At 43.4% G+C, this 17164-nt stretch overlaps 1 protein-coding gene across 1 annotated transcript in view; it reads left to right on the forward strand.

Moving 5' to 3' along the window:
- Igsf11 (immunoglobulin superfamily member 11) overlaps positions 1-17164 on the forward strand; it is a 121133-nt gene that overhangs the window by 485 nt on the left and 103484 nt on the right. The window lies entirely within an intron of this gene.

Below are 17164 nucleotides of genomic sequence, written 5' to 3' on the forward strand. Positions count from 1 at the left end.
ACATTTAAAGCTCATGCAGGATTAACAAGTCGTTTATTTTTTTTTAATTCATTAGTCTACTATATTACATCGGAAAGCAAAGTTTTTTTGCACTTAGTTTCATAACCGAACGATCTAAGTTGCCTCATAAAAGTACATAGAATGTAGCAATACGAGGAAGAATTTGAAAGCGTTTGCTTATTCAAATTTAATTCCTTTATTTTTTCTTGTAGTTTGTCCCCCCTCCCAATAGACATATGTAGGCTCTGAATTTCATTTTATACAATGCTCTCTTTGTGTGTGCACTGTTTTATGGAATCAAGTTGTCTGTCTCAACTAATTGGTTGCCGAGGTTTATGGAAATTTGTCGTGAAGGCTTTTATTTATCAAACTAGTTTAGTGATGTTTGCATTTCGCTCTAGAGAGCTCTGTAGGTGTCCAGTCATTTTTTTATATCTAATCTTGAAGTAACCCAATTTTAGACTGTTCACCTAGTAGAGGAGAAAGCATAGCAAAACATTAAGTGTGCCTTTTTGATTGTAGATGCCAGGGGAGGTGGAAACATCAGAGTTCTGACTTCTTGAAGTTAAGTAGGCTTAGTTTTAGTGATGCCATGCAGATAATTAAGTCATACACACCAACATGTCCTTTTCTGCACTCGGGCTTCTAAACTGATTTTGTCGCTCACCGCCCTCAGCAGGCCTGTTCTCTGCCCTTCCGTCACAGGAGAAACGAGAGGATACAGAGATGTTTCTTACAATCCTTGAACACAGCTGGAATGTTACAGATGTTGCTGTAAGAACAGCTGACATGTTTTTGATAGAAAAATCTATGGTTAAACTTGGTCCGTTGGCCAATGGAGTTTGGCTGTGGGTTGATTTAGAGTATATTAGGCTATACTTTTTAAAGAGACAATTTCATTTCTAGAATCAACCAGACACAGTCACCTGATTGATGCCTTTGCTTTGGGTCGAACTGTGTCTACTTTATACTAGACTACGTCTGAAGATTTCCAGCATGGTTTCATTCTTCCGGGCCATCTATTCTGTAGAGCCACCTTTCATCCTGAAAATATATGTTCCTCTGTTGAACAGATATTTTTGTTGTTACCACTCGGGTGCATTTGGACATCTGGTGGGTGGGTGGGGCAGGGAGATGGTGGAGGCAAATAGTTTGTCTGCAGTTCTATGAAGTTTTCTGTCTTTAAAACGCACAAATACTTTATGGCATAGCCAATAAATGATGAATAACGTTTGCTAGCCACATCAAGGACTGCAAACGTCACTGCAAAGTTAACTTTTGATCTGGACTTTGATTGCACAGAATTTAGATGATCTAAATTGAGAGTGGTTGGGCTTTCATAGCTCAAGGAACAGTGGGGGTAAAGCATATATGAAGAGAAAGTGCAGAGGCATGTTCATATATGAAGAGAAAGTGCAGAGGCATGCTCACATATGAAGAGAAAGTGCAGAGGCATGTTCATATATGAAGAGAAAGTGCAGAGGCATGCTCACATATGAAGAGAAAGTGCAGGCATGTTCATATATGAAGAGAAAGTGCAGGCATGTTCATATATGAAGATAATGTGCAGAGGCATGTTCATATATGAAGAGAAAGTGCAGAGGCATGTTCTTGAGAGGGCAGCTTTCTAGTTGGAAGAGCAGAGGCAGGGCAGAGGAGGTGGGTGGAGACGGTATCTGGTGTTGAGTTCTGAGTTAGGGTTCATCTTGGGAAAGGCCCCAGGACTGTTTCCTTATTGGCTGAGGGAAGGAGGAGGAGTGCTGAGAGTGTGGGTGGGTCTGTGCTGTTATCCACTGTCCAGGAGACTATTGTGTCCAGACGGAGTTCTTGAACTCCACGGACAGCGGCACCATATTTTGAGTGAACTGTGGCGTATCTTTAGAACTCTGTGAAGTTGGTGCTGTTATAAAGGGGGAGGGGAGGCTGGGTTCTGGGTTACGTGAGCCAGCGTGGAGGAGGACTAGTGAGCCTGAGAAGTAGGAGAATCTCTTCAGTAAAGGAGGGAAAACGGGCCCCATGACATTTGCTGTCACGTTGTGAAATTTCTGTGAAATAGTTCACAGGGAATTTTGTTAGAAAAGCTTGCTTCCGTGTAATTCCATCAATGGCCTAGAAACAGTTTACGTGAGCTAGGTATGGTAGTGGGTGCCTGCCTTTATTCTCAGCACTCAGGAGGCAGAGGCAGGTGAATCTCAGTGAGTTCAAGGCTAACCTGGTCTACAAAGTGAGTTCCAGGCCAGCCAAGGCTACGTAATGAGACCCTGTCTACAAATAAGCAAGAAATATCTGGAATGCGTCTTCTACTTGGGATTCTTTGATATAGCAGCAGATACTTTTTACAGAACTTGAGGAACTGGGTTAGAAAAAAAAAGGGTCGTATCAGAAACAAAGAGCCTCGGATCTTTTAGTGATGGCGTTTTGAGAAGCTGACTGTAAATTGTCATCATCTCAGCTTCAACTTGATTATGTAACTGCTTTTGGAAGACTTCTTTTTTGGTCAGAATCTGTAGTTTGACCCTCTTGAAAGATGGCAGATACCGTGTGAAAGTTTTGGAGAAGTTTAGCTTACTCAGCATCCGGCACTTGGGAACTGGTTCAAACGTTCAGTCAGAGTTTTTATACTGTTATGCTTAGAACGGTTGTCAGACCCGCGGTGGTGACGCAATGGCGGAGGTGCTTGTTTGGGCTCTTGCCCCCTGGTAACAGTAAGTGGCACATTTTCAGATGTGTTTTCACACTTCAGTAGTGGAAACACCTATAGCAAAAATTCGCATTTGAATCTTCATACTTGCTCCATGTGACTTGGTGGCAAACAAGGTGATGTGTCGGGCCACAAGATTCTGTATCTTCCCAGAGACAGGAAATGGGGGATGGGCAGCGTTTCCTGAGTTGGAACAGAGTTGGGGAATTGTTGCTTTCCCATTCGAATTATCTCTACACCTGTTGCGGTGCATTCGGTGTAATCCCAGCATTTGGGAGGCCAAGGCGGGAAGATTACAAGTTTGAGACCCTCTTAGACTCCATAATGAGTTCTCTGGTCAAATCTGGGCTGTACCATGAAGCCCAGTCCCAGCTTCATCCCTCCACCGATCTCCTCTGGAACCAGTTTATTTAAAATGAGGGTTCTAAGTCTGTTGTTATCTGGGCCAATAATAACAACGTATTTTGATTCCCTCAGCTTTTACATATGTTTGGCGTTTTGAAGTCAGAGTGCTGAATTTCTAGCCTGCTCTCTTGTCGTAAGCACAGTCACCCGAAATTTCCCCTTTGCTGAGGACTAGCTGGCACCAACAGGTCTCAGTCTCAGTCTGCACTCCGAGAACAGCACCCCTCCCGACCATCTGGAGGGTGTCAAGTCCCCTCCTGATCACGATTCCATGAGCAACTGGCTTAACAGAGGTTGTCAGTTGCTGGGTGGGCTTCCAAAGCCATCTGATTTGAGTTGTATCTTTTGAGTAGGAAGTTAATTAATGTATTTAGTGGTCAAGCGTATCTGATAACCATGAAGTTTTTCTTTTTGTATAAGTTTGGTAAGTTGACATGCCCTGTGTAGGATCTCCATGTGTAAGAGGACTATCGCAGAGGTTTGCATTTGTTGGAGATGTGAAATCAGAGGGGAGAAATGCGTTTTCTAATTTGTAGATGAGCCTTTCCCTGGCGCTCTGCCCAAGCGTACCACGGCCATCATCATTGACTGGGTAGCTGCTAAGCTGTGTGGCTCTGCCCCACTCCTGTATTATAAAAGGAGGCAGGTTGTAATAAATATCACTCAATTTTCATGATTAACTTAGGGTGAAACCAATACAGATTTGCCAGTGTGGATGAACACTACTTAATGAGTAGTCTTTTGAAAAAGTGGACTCATTTTGATTCACCAAACTTCTGTATTTTAAGAGGAAATTTAAAGGATATTATTAGTGGTGTACCTTCATGAGAAAAGTAAGGAAGTTTAAGTCTTGGAAGCCCTGAGCTCAGGAAACGTGTACCACATATTTTTTTTTAGAAGAATTTTCAGAGAATTAGGTTAACGGTGGCTTTGGCTGACGGTAAGTCAGGATTTAGGGTTAAAGTAAAGTAGGTTTGTGGAATAGGAGCGTAGCTGCTGGTGTTTTCGCTGAGGGTCACAGGGTCACAGGATGCATAGTGAACACAACCTCATCCTAACGGAGCCACAGCTCGGCTAGTCCTGAAAGACTCATCAGTTTAGTATTCTAAAAATCTGAAGAGATGAAAGTCCGTTAGAAATCCCACCGCTGGGAGCAAGGCAAGGCCCACGTGTAGCCACACCTCCGTGTCCAAAGTCTCCTGGTCCTAGCACTATGTAAGTTTCCTGACCCTCTTCTCACCAGCGTGCGTGCCTCTCATTTCTCCTTCCTCCTCCTCCTCGCCTGTTTTGGAGTATGCCCTGGCTTTCTGCTGGCAGTATCAAATTCTTCCAAGGTAGTCAGGTTAGTCATTCTCGGCTGCGTCTGGTCACTCATTTTACCTGGGTAAAGTGCTGATGAAAAGCAACAAACGGCCGGCACCCACAGGGCAGGTGCGGAGATGTCTCAGCACGGGCATGGGTGGGCCTTTGAGGGAGGACCGAGAACCTACGTGGGGTAGTTCCTCCTTCTTCTGTGAAGGCCACTCTGTGTGTTCTTGGAATACCTGAAAAGAACACTGTTTTCCTTTCTAACAGAGATGTAGACTCTGTTGTCATTTCTTTGAGGAATTGGTGTATCTCATGTTAGCGGATTAGATAATTATATAATGCAATACATATTATATATAATATCTAAATTATACTAACGTTTGGCATATATTTTGTAGCAGAGGTGACAGAGCTTGATCTTCATAGTTTCAAAGAAATTCTGCGAGTTGTTTGGAAGTGTAAAAATATAAGCACTTACAACTTTTGATTGATTCTTGGTTTATCTGTGATTTTGTTGATTTTTGAAGTATGTTTTTCCCCCTGTGTAATTCTGAAGGTTTTGCTCTTGGTAGTAAAATAGTCTCTGGCTTTCAGCAGTCCATTGTAACTTGATGCTTCCTCCTCCTGTACCTGGTACATTGTCAAACCCTAGGTCTACACGTTAGAATGTCCAAGAATGGAGTCATTTACATCTAACACCTTTTGTAGCCCCTCCTTTCCCATCATTGTGCCCTTCACAATGTCAGAAGTCATCTGCCACTCATCACCCAGTCCCCAACTGTGTGCTTGAGATGCCTTAACTAGCAGCCAACACCAAACATCCGTCCCAACCATCCTTGTTTCTTTGGACTCAGAGCATCACTGTTCATTAGACTTGTCAGCCCCAACTCTAGGTCATGTGTCAGAACATAAATCCATAACAAACCCAGGCTCCAGCACACTACACACCACTCCCGTGGGGCCAGCATCTTCATGCAGGGCTCGTGGTTTAGGCTTTCATTGGTTAAACAATTTGCAGTGTAGCTGACTTACGTGTTGCCTATGTGTAAACTTAGGTTGCTGTACCAGCTCTTGCTGGTCCGGACTTAAGACAGTAGAGCATGTGAGAAATGTGGTACCCGATTGCAGAGATTCTTCTGGCCTTAAAGATTGCCAAGGGTCCATCACAGGGTGCTTTGTTTATGTAGTGTGCATCCTTGTTTACTGTTCCAGAAACTGAAACTGAAATCATTCAGAGACTCAGGAAGAGACCTGAGATATCCACAGAAACAACACATTTTCCTGACAAGTAGTTACTCCCATCCAGATCAAATAGCATGAGTGTTTGTGTTTGATGCTTTTGGAAGTCTCTTTAAGATCTAGCTTATTGACATACGCCTGCTTCTGCCTCCTCTGCATTATAATCCATTGTTTTGGTTTTGTCAAAGTGTAGGAAGCTTGTCTGACCCACATCTTCTGTGATATAATTTTGGATACTCTCACCATTCTTCCAAAATGTGACATGTTTGCTAAAGATTGGTTGCAATGTGGAATTGGACATGTCATTAAGCATTTCACACTCAATGTATCAAAAATCTGTTGGTTAGTCTTTCTTTGAGTAGATCATTCATACATGTATCTTTTTAAAATAATATTATACCTCAACTACTGGAAGATATTGATTCATTGGCTTAACTGTTGATATATTATGTTATAGAACATAAAAAAGACAATTGTCACTATTGCTACTGATTGCAGAATATTTTTTGTTTTGTTTTGTTTTGTTTTGTTTGTTTTTGTTTTTCGAGACAGGGTTTCTGTGTGTAACAGCTCTGGCTGTCCTGGAACTCATTTTGCAGACCAGACTGGTCTCGAACTCACAGAGATACACCTGCCTCTGCCTTCCTGGCGCTTGAGAATTAAAGGTATGCGCCACCACCGCCTGGCTCTCAAAAGAGTTTTAAGCACACAATGCAGATATGAATTTTGCAACTTTTTAACTTTTGCTCCACTTTTATGTCCTTGACGGCAGATAACGCTAAAGGACAGTTTCACTTTGGGCAGTTTTCAGAAACATCGTTCAGGTCTCAAATCTCAACCCCCAGCCTCTGTCTGTGTGTCGTTCTTTCAAGTCGGTGTGTTGAACTCAGAAAAAGGCGTATTCTCCTGGTTCTGAGCACACATGGAGTATGTGTTCCCTTGGGAAAGCTGCTTTCCTGGGTTTGTAGCACATGTGACATGGCACAAAACACTGTTAAAGATAAAGGCCGGTAGTAAAATTACAGTTAAATTTTCATCAAGGATGTTGATGAAACTGTTTGTTTTTCCTCACACCGTTGAGGGAGACTAATGGGGAGGAACCCAGGGCCTGCCAGTACAGCTCATTGCCACGGCCTTGGCCCCAGTGATAAGGTACCAGCAGTTTCACCCACCACAGCCACTGCACCATCCCTGCAGATGCCAGTGCAGGGTGGGAGGGAAACAGCGCGTGGCTGTTACTAAGAATGTCCGTCTTCTTCCCACAGACTTTCTGAAAGGGTTGGAGGCTCATGTCTGCACTCTGTTGTGGCAATGGGATGTTAGAGCCTTTTATTTTGGAGACAGTATACAATTAATATGTGCTATATAGGGTGGCATTAAGCAAGAAGTGCTTATATGTTTCTTTTTATGTTATAATGTCTAATCTCAAGGGCAACATTGCTGTTTAATGTAGATGTTATAAGCAATGATTCAGTCCTGACTTCCACCCACTGGATGCCCTGGTTTTCTGTGCATGTGTCTAGACTTTAGTGTAAGCAGGAAATAAACCCACACACAGACCAGTTTCTTCTTAAAATCAGTTCACGATATGATGGTCTGTTACTCATGTTTAAAGCTCAGTGAGTTAATGCTGGGTCCTTTACCACCAGTAGCATACATTCATTTCATTCTTTGGGTAGCGGTATTAGTACTTCATAGCACATGGAGTCCATGGTTTATTTCCTCATTGTTGTACCTTTATATTGTTTATATGTTTTTAATATCGATGATACTACAGTGAAGATATTTGTAGATGAAGTCTGTACATCTCTGTAGGCATCTCTGTAGTGCAGCTTACCCAATTTAGAAATACTTGCGTGTCCATACTAACTTGTGGGGGGAGAGCACTGTGCAAAAGCTCACGCCCTCTTCTAGCCAGTCAAACTGAGTTTAAAATCAGCTTCTTGGTATTTATTTTCCCTATGACCTTATGAATGTTATATCATCCCTGAGCTTTGGGTTTATCTTATGAAGGAGAGAGACTTTTCTTCTTATACGGAGGAAAACTAAATTAAACGACACCCAACATTAGTAGGCGTCTAGCATAACACCCGGCATATAGCAAATGCTTCGGGGCAGTTGTACGGATTAATCAGCCTTCTGAGGTCAGGGAGACAAGTGGTCTGTGTAGGGGACATGCTGGACTGGTGACCCAGGCATGTTTCCTCCCGGCTTGTGTTTACTTGAGGGATGAAGATATTAGATTATGGAATCTATTCTTATAGTTTCTAGTGATAAGGTCATCGGTGGCAAAACAAGCTGAAGATATTTTCTGGCTCATTTCAACATAAAACTTTCACAAAAGTAGTTGTTTGACTTTTTCTCTTCCCCCTCCTCCATCTATAGTAAGGTGTTCTGGTGAGTTCTAGGAAGTTAGACCATCTCCATCCGTTGTGAAGATTATAGAAAGTAGTTAAGATGTAAAGAATATTAAGTTTTCCCTTGGAGGTTGATGTCTGCTCACTTTGCAAGATGTGTTTGAGCCCCGCTCCTCAACCTTAGATCTGTTCTGGCTCAGTCAGATTCTGTGACAGAAGAAGGTGGTCCAAAGTGGAGTATGAATGTGATGAGCATCTTTTCATCACAGTGGCTGCATCTGGTCCTTCTGCTCGACTCCACTGGCGTTTGTGTTTGTTTAAGAAGGCAGATGCCCATGTAGACCACACGACAGACAAGCTTTCCACTGTTGCATCACTGATTAAAAATGAGAAGCCCATGAGCTTTAAGACAGCTTCAGGCTGTAGCCGCCTACAGGATGACTGATTCTTAGACTGAGAGTGTTGAGGGGTGTGGTTAGTCCACTGCTTAATGCCAGTTGTGTTCTTGATGGGCCTTGTGCCATCAGGCATGTTTCCAGGCTGTTCTGTGGCAGTTTCGTGAAAGATGATGTTTGCACACAAAGCCAGATGGTCTCTAAGATGGGCAGAGTCAGTGAGGCTGGTAGGGCCAGAATAATCTGCAATTCAGAAACCCGTCACCTAATACGTTGCCATGTTAGGACAACCTTCTTTTGCAGATGGGTAAATTTATTCCTGAGTCCAAGTCATACTGATAAGAAGTGCTTTTTGGTTTTATATGCCAAGGTCACTCACTACGTAAACTGAAACACAAGCCTTTTTCTTGAAAAATATTTGCTGGAATTGTGACTTTGAATTGCTTTTAATTTGCAATTTCAGTGGCCTCAGAACACGACACACTGTAGTTGCCTCTTGGTCGATTTGTATTGCGAGGTGCATTCTTAAGATGTGCGGTCCTTTGTGTTCTTGCCTCACAACCCCTTGCTTGTTTGGAATCAGAAGGTCAAATTGTCTTCGTCATTAAGGAGAAAGTGTAATGCGTGCTATAGACCAGTAAGGTCCCTTAGAGCCCTTTAATTCCGTAATGTCCTTGATCTGATGGAGCGACTTGGTAAATCTCTTCACGATTTTCGTGACCAAGCCATCTGCCTGCATTAAAATAAATCAAATCTGCTTACTCCTCAGTGTCTAACAAATATTCTATAAACTGATGATGATGAAGTGCGTGAACACAAAAATAATTTGCACTCTTCAGCACTTCCTCCCGAGTTCTCCGCCCAGATCCTCTTCTACAGTGGAAGCTGGCAGACTGGCTTTCTCTGACTGCACTGGGGGGTAATCGCGCCCTTCTCCAGCCCTTTTATTCCCCAACTGTGGCACATAAACCAATTCAGATGTCACATTCTGAGCTTTGCAAGCCCTTTTACTTAGCATCCTGCTTCCAATACATGAAGGGGAAAACATCACATTCTACATATGACATATCACATTTATGTTGTATGTGTGTATAGTATTTAATTAAATCCCAGGTATAGACTTTGTGTGTGGCCCGGTTTCTGATGTTATCTAGAGTGTAAGAGCTGTTGACTGCGGCTGTACTGTACTCTCCATGTGTTGGCCTCATGAGTCTCATGGCATGTTCGTAGGCTAAGCTCAGGCATATCCTCTCACGACTAGTAACTGAAAAACATCAAATCTTTAATATATTTCTTCCCTGTGATCTTCTTGTTATTTTTGATCACCCCTTTCTCAAATTATGTCTACATTAAATTTATATCATTTTAGTTTTCTGGCTGATAATTGTCTTTCACGTCAATCCGTCCTTACTCTCTGCTGGACTGCTTCCTGTTAGGTTTTGCTCTCTTTACATTCCTCTCCTGTCAATAATAATGGCAAACCCCAGAAGTCTTAAAGGAGAATGTGGGGGGGCACAGAGGTCCTTGTGCTCAAATATAAGCCCCGGGGGAACCTGGAATGTTAAACAGGCAGACTTGTTCCTTCAGAGAAGGATGTGTCCCCTGTTATCCACACAGAAGCCTGGCAGCAGACGTGGTGAATAGCCTGTGACCCATGTGCTGTCTGTGTCTGAGAACACACCGGATCCTCCCCGAGACCCTTTTATGAGCTTGTCAATCTATGGACCCATCTTTATGGAAGGTATCTTGTGTAGTCTAATCTATAGAACCCTCCTTTATGGAAAATGTCTTTATGAAGAGTTTCGATGAGGTTATGCCTTCAGATTTACTGTAGATAGATTATCACCAGGAAAAATTTCATAAGATTGTATTGTGCTTAAATATGCCTAAAATAAGCTAGGCATATTTGGGTCAGACCCCCAAAGCTGGAACCAGCAGTGGCTACTGAGTTGTGTTGAACCCAGCTACCTTTTGCCTCCCTTGGATCGTTACTCTGCTAGTTGAGGGGAGTCACAGAGACCCAAAGGATACAGTTTGGGGAGCTAGGGAGGTATAGCTCAGTTGTCAGAGTGCTTGCCCTCTACAAAGACCCAAGTTCAGTCCCTGGAACCTATGTGAAAAAAGTCAGTGGTGATAGAAGGCTGGATCTGGACCACATTTGTAAGCCCAGTGCTGGGGAGGCAGGGACAGACAGACAGCTGGGGTTTCCTGACACCCATTCTAGTTTACTTAGTAAATTTCAGGCCAATGAGAGACCCCATTTCTAAAAGAAAAGATGGGTGATGCAAAAGAAATGGCACATAAGGTCGTCTTGTCTTCTGGCCTCCACATATGCACTTGTGCGCACACACACATACACACACATACACGCACACACACATGCGTGTATCATTTCATGTCCCTTATGGCTCTGCACAGTTCCCTCCTGACACCCAGGTTATCTCTCTCTCTCTCTCTCTAGCTTGGTCACTGGAGTACACATCTTTTGGTAATTCACCATTTAACAGATGAAAAGTTTCAAAATGAAATCATCATCTTAATAAATTCACAAAAACTGACAAAATATAAGAACCCTATGAACACTTCCAGGAAACTAAGAATAAAAGACCACCCGCACAAACATTGCAGCAGCCACCAAGGGGATGCAGCTGAGGCCGAGGAACAGATGTGGGCTCCCTGCGTCTCTTGGCACCATGTTGCTCCACATTGCACCAATGTGAAAGCTTCATTCCTGGTGCAGACCCAGCCTTCCGTCGGGCATTGTTTTCTGCTCAGGGGCTGCCCATAGACACCTCCTGCCCTGTGAATCTCTCTTCAGTGATGTCTAGCTTCTCTTTGTATCTGAAAACCTTGTTAGTGCACTCCTTTGGGGTCTGTGCCTTGCAGTAGGGTCTCACTAGCCCAGACTGGCCATGCACACGTGCACACTGCTTCTGCTTCCATCTTCCAAGTGCTGAGACAACAGGGTTGTGGTGTCATGATGTCTGTCACCTTCCTTTGGAAACCATTGTGACCCAGCGAAGAATTCTAGGGTGAAAGTGTCTCTTTTTCTTTGAAATACTAAATCTTCTACACTGTCCTGCAACTTAAATCTTTCCAACAGGAATTGTTCTTCATCCTTTGATTCTCTGTGTGTGTTTTCTTCCCGCCCCCCTCATTTGTGTGCTTTTAAGATTTTTCTCTTTATTTGTAAGCAGTTTGATCATGTTACAATATGCTTGTTACTTATACTTGTTGTTCAAGAGTTATACTTTCCACTGAATTTTGGCAGTTATTTCTTAATTCACATTTTTTTGTGGAAGTTAAATATATAAGTAATTGTTCTTCTGAATTGTCATGTGTAAGTAACTGTTCTCATGAGGCTGTCATATGTAAGTAACTCTTCTCATGAATTGTCTTATGTAAGTAGCTGTACTCATGAGACTATCATATGTAAGTAACTGCTCTCATAAATTGTCCTATATCCTGCTGATGTGCTGTTGTAGTTTTTAGTCTTTAATTTTCAAAATGACATTGTTTATTTTGTGTGCATAATATGTGCATGCATACATGTGTGCATGTGCAGATCAGAGGAAAGCTTCTGGGACTTACTTGTCTCCTTCCAACCACCTGGGCCTCCTGGGTTTGAACTTAGGGCTTGTCAGCAAGCACTTTTACCCATCTCACTGCACAGGTTTTCATCTTTCTACACATATTTTATGGATCCTTTCAAGTTTTCTCATCTATTTCTTTGAAGTGTGTAGCCTGCCCAACTTGGTTTCATTGCAGCCATTCATCTAAGATGGTGTATGCCTTAGGATTTCTATTGTTGTGAAGAGACACCATGACCACCACAACTCTTATAAAGGAAGACATTTAATTGGGGCTGGCTTACAGTTTCAGAGGTTTAGTCTCTTATCATCGTGGTGGAACATGGTGACATGCAGGCAGACATGGTGCTAGAAAAGGAGCTGAGAGTCCTACATCTTGATCAACAAGCAACAGGAAGTGAACAGTCTCTCTGGGTGTAGCTTGAGCATAGGAGAGAGACATCAAAGCCCACCCCCACAGTAGCACAGTCCCTCCAACAAGGCCATACCGACTCTAACAAGGCCACACTTACTTCAACAAGGCCAAGTGCCACTCCCTCCTGGGGCCATTTTCTTTCAACTGGGGCCACAGTGTAGTTTTCGTACAATCTGTTTTACTGCTCCCCAAATTTCCCAAGCTCCACCTAGTCAACTCTCTTCCTGCCCTCAGCTTCTACAACCCACCAGTCTGTTGTGATCATCTTTGCTTAGAATGTGCATTTAAGTTTCCTCCGTTTTGTTTAACTTGTAGCTCATTCCCCTTCACTTCTTAGTCTGTGAATCACTGACTTCTTCTTTACATCAAGATTTTACAAAAACATTGAATTATTGATTTTACTTGGTGTGTATATAAATATGTGCACGTGTGGAAGTCAGAGGACTTGCAGTAACTGGTTTAATTTTTGTTTGTTTTGAAACAGACTATCATGTAGTCATGGTGGTCTTGAAAACTCTGTGTAGGCAAGACTGACCCTGAACTCCTAATCCACTTGCCTCTGCTTCTCATGTGGTGACATTACAGGCGTGTATCACCACTCTTGGTCTTGATGAGTAATCATCAGTCTCTCTCTCCTCCTCTCTCTATCTCTCCTCCCAACCTCCTGTGTGATGAGTAATATGGTCAGAATTTTATGTTGCGTGTTTTTCTCAACCACTCTCTATCTTATTTTTGAGATACAGTCTCTCACTGAATCTGGAGCTTGACAATTCAAACTCAACTTACTGGCTAGTAAGCCACAAGGACCATTTTTTTCTCCACCAAGATTATAGGTGGTCATTCTTAGGTCTCTCTCTCTCTCTGTTGCTCTTCCTCCCTCCCTCCCTCCTTCCCTCCCTCTCCCTCACTTTTTTAATTCAAAATTTATTTTATGTGTACGGGTGTCTTCATCTGCTCATGTGTCTGTGTACCATGAAAGCCAGAAGAAAGCACTGGATTCCCTGGAACTGGAGTTGTAGACAGTGTGAGCTGCCACATGGGTGCTGGAAGTCAAAACTAGGTCTTCTGGAAGAGTAGCCAGTGCTCTTAACCGCTGAGCCATCTCTAGCTTCAGGCAGGCCTGGCCTCAGTACTGGGGTTTTGAACTCAAGTCTTTGTGCTTGCATCACAAGCAATTTATGGAGTGCATCATTTCCTCAAGACCTGATGGTTAATCTTTATTGTAAATGGAGTGGATTGAGAAATACCTGGGAGACCAGCAGAGCTTGCTCGTGGAAGTTTCCGAGGCCGTTTCCAGGGAGAACGTGCCAAGGGAAGACGGCACAGCAGGACTTGGCAGCACAGCCGCGTTTCTTCCTGGCCACTGCGAGATGAGCTGAGCAGTTATCTCCGTGTTTGCTGCCACAGTGTTCACTCAGCCTGGGCACAGTGCAGTGGAGCCGGCTGTGACCAGTCTGAGACCTCTGAAACCATGAACGCAAGCCTTTATCTTACTAAGATGGCATAAAGTGACTAACATAATTAATTCTTCTGTACATCACGAAGCCAAACCAAAGTCACATTTTCGTAGCCTCTTACTAAGAACCAAGGTGCTGTCATCTTTCAGAATCTAGACTAAAGGGAGAGCTAAGGTTTATTTCCTTTCTGCCCCGATGCTGAAATCAGCAGTATCGAGGTGCAGTTTCCTCACGTCCTTTCCTAGCAGTAAATTAACTTGTCATTTGGCAGCAAGGCAGTCATGACCCTCCATTAGTATCATTATTGGATATTGGATATTAGCACCACACACCCTGGGATCTGGGCACTGGATCTCTACAGAACAGATCTGTGGCTTGTTCTGGGTGAAGTTCAAATTTGCAGAGACCAGCAAGTGGCCAAGAGCCTCTGATGGCTTGTTCCTGGGCTGTCTTGGTTATACGGTCCCTTTTGAATCCTGGCCCCACCCAGCTTTCCCCAATCTGCCATCCCTTTACCTGGCCATGCACCTTTTACTGCTTGGCCTTTGCCTGCCCTGCTGTTCACACTTGGGCATGCACAACTTGGCAGACTGCGTTCCGCAGACTCAGATCCTGTTTCTTTAGTAGGTCCCACTGTCTTTTAGAGCAGTGTGGCAATGTCTGCTTCTGCTAGTGTGCAAAGAGTGTGCAAGAGCTCTAGGCCCCCTACATCCCTCCTGTGAATGCTAGTTTCTCTCATTCTAGGGCTCCTCACTTTACCCATTCTGATGGGTTGTAGCATGGTGTCAGTGTGCATGTATGCAGTTTTTGTTTATTTTTTTTTCTGGTTCAAAGTGGCATTACTTCCCTATCTCAATATTTCTTAAAAAGAGTCATTTAAGTCAAAAAGTTATATGTATGTGTGTGGATATATGCACATGTGTATTGGATGCCTCATAGTGAGAGAGACTAATAAATTCTAATGAATAAGAATGGTCTCAAAAACCCACCAAAGGACAGCTAGAGGCTCAAATAGAACAGTAGGTAGACTTTGTGTTTAAGTAGCAACTAATTATTTTCTTTTCTTTTTTTCTTTTTGTTTTTTTGAGACAGAGTTTCTCTGTAGCTTTGGATCCTGTCCTGAAACTAGCTCTTGTAGACCAGGCTGGCCTCAAACTCACAGAGACACGGAAATCTGCCTGCCTCTGCCTCCCGGGAGTCGGGATTTAGGCTGTGCCACTGCCGTCCAGCTCTTTCCTTTTTCTTCTATTGTTCATCTCCCGGTCTGTTTCAACCACCATGTCTTTAAATTAAATGTATTTTTGACACCCCCAAAATGTACCCCCATCATTCTCCTCCCACAGCCTCTCTTACTCCCCCACGCCGTCCCTGTCAGCTGCCACTCTTCCTAGGAATCGCCTGCATTCATATCTTTCTGCTTTGTTTTGCAGCCCACTGAGCTGCAGCAGGGCTGTCTGTGTGACCATGGTTTGGAACTATACCCTGGAACTTAGTGGGCTAACCTGTTCTACTGCCGTTCTTACCATGGTGGACTTCTCTACAGTTATCTTCCTTGTTTGGAGCTGGGGCTTTCTATCTTAGTTTTTCCACTGAATAGCATCTTCTTTTCAAATGATCCATTTAATTGTAAATAGAATTTTATGTATTAAGCCCTTTGCATCCTAATGCCACCAGTGTTTGTTTTGTACAGGGGAGTTTAATTTGTGAATCAAAGATAGCTTTTAGAGCGTTCACAGGCATGGCCAAGTTAGTGTTAGATTGCTTTTACATTTTTCTTTTTTTCCAAGAGAATCGTCTCATCAGCTTTTAAAATTCGTTTCTTCTTCAGTTTTCCAACACAGTCAAGAGCCTGCTCCACACACGCCACTGTGGTTTCTACAGCGTGAGCTAATGTGGTGCTTAACATATGGGTCGCTCTAGTTAGAACCGTGGCTGTGGTTATGATTTGCAGACTTGTGTGACGCAGAGAAGAAGTACTTGTAGAATACGTGCTGTTAGGATCAGGTAAGGAAATAGAAGTGCCGCTCCATCATAGCTAAAATGGCAGGTATCAGAAGATAAAGTCAGTGAAGCATGGCCTTTGCTTCTTACGTTCTCAGAAGATTTTAGAACTAACATCAACCTCCTCACTCCAGAGAGTTTATGTTTTAGACCCCGGAGGATAGAAAGATGCAAAAAGTATAGGGTCCGGTCTTCAAGTGGGAGTGGTCCTGCTCCTTCCGATGCAACCCATAGCATTAATGGTTCAGATGAAGTGCTGTCTCTTGTTCAGTGCCCATCCTTATTCTGACAATGCGCTCCATCCACAGGGTGGGGTATTGGTTGGTTTTGGGATTTATAGGCTAAGCTGTCCACTTGCAGCATGTCTGATGGGAAGAAGGTAGTGACCAGAAACAGGCAAGAGGCTTGGATGCATTCTTCAGGACCCACCTAGGCACGCAAGAGACTTAGTGAGGGGCTGAGGGGGTCTGAAGTTAAAAGAGGAGAGCTGGGAATCCTCAGATTTTGAGAGCAGTGTGCTGCCATAGACATGGTGGGCTCTTAGACAACTGAAATCTGTTTCTCACTGAGAGGTTAGGAGTTAGAGATCTTAGTGTTGGAAGATTTGATGGTTCCTGCTTCTTAATTCAGAGATAACCATCTTCCTGTGTCCCTAGGTGGTTGGAGAGACACATGGGTCCTGTCATGATCCAGTCATGTCTCAAAAGCCCCTCCCCCACCTCTACATACCACTACATTGGGGATTATGTTTCAACATTTGGTTTTTGAGGAGACATGAACATTTAGGCTATAACAGCCATACTTGAAGGTCTAGGACCACAGAGCAATGCTGGGAACCTACACATGTCCATCACACTTTTAAGTAAGTAATAGCAACAGCAGTAATGGCAGAAAGAGCCCCCAGTTAGGACAAATTCTACTTACCATTTCTCTGTGAAGGAGTGGTTTGTCAAGATCCTCTAGCAGAGGCAACTGGAGAACTTCACGTGGTTATGAGAGCCAGGCCCTTGCTCTCCTGGCCTGGATCAGCTTGAGTTGCTCCCTCCTTCCTTTATTTGATGTTTTTCTTGAGGGCTGGAGAGATGGTTCAACGGTTAACAGTACTTCCAGAGGACCTGGGTTCAATTCCCAGCACCCACATGGTGCCCATAACTGTCTGTGACTCCAGTTCTACAGGACCCAACCCCCTCCCACAGATATGTATGCAGGCAAAACACCAATGTACATAAGATACTTTTCTTGAGTGAAGCGGGGCAAAGGAAAGAAATCCTAAAGACTATTTATGTGATCCATTCA

This window comes from Myodes glareolus, chromosome 2 (assembly GCF_982192425.1).
Source record: "Myodes glareolus chromosome 2, mMyoGla1.1, whole genome shotgun sequence".
NCBI classification, from domain to species: Eukaryota; Metazoa; Chordata; class Mammalia; order Rodentia; family Cricetidae; genus Myodes; species Myodes glareolus.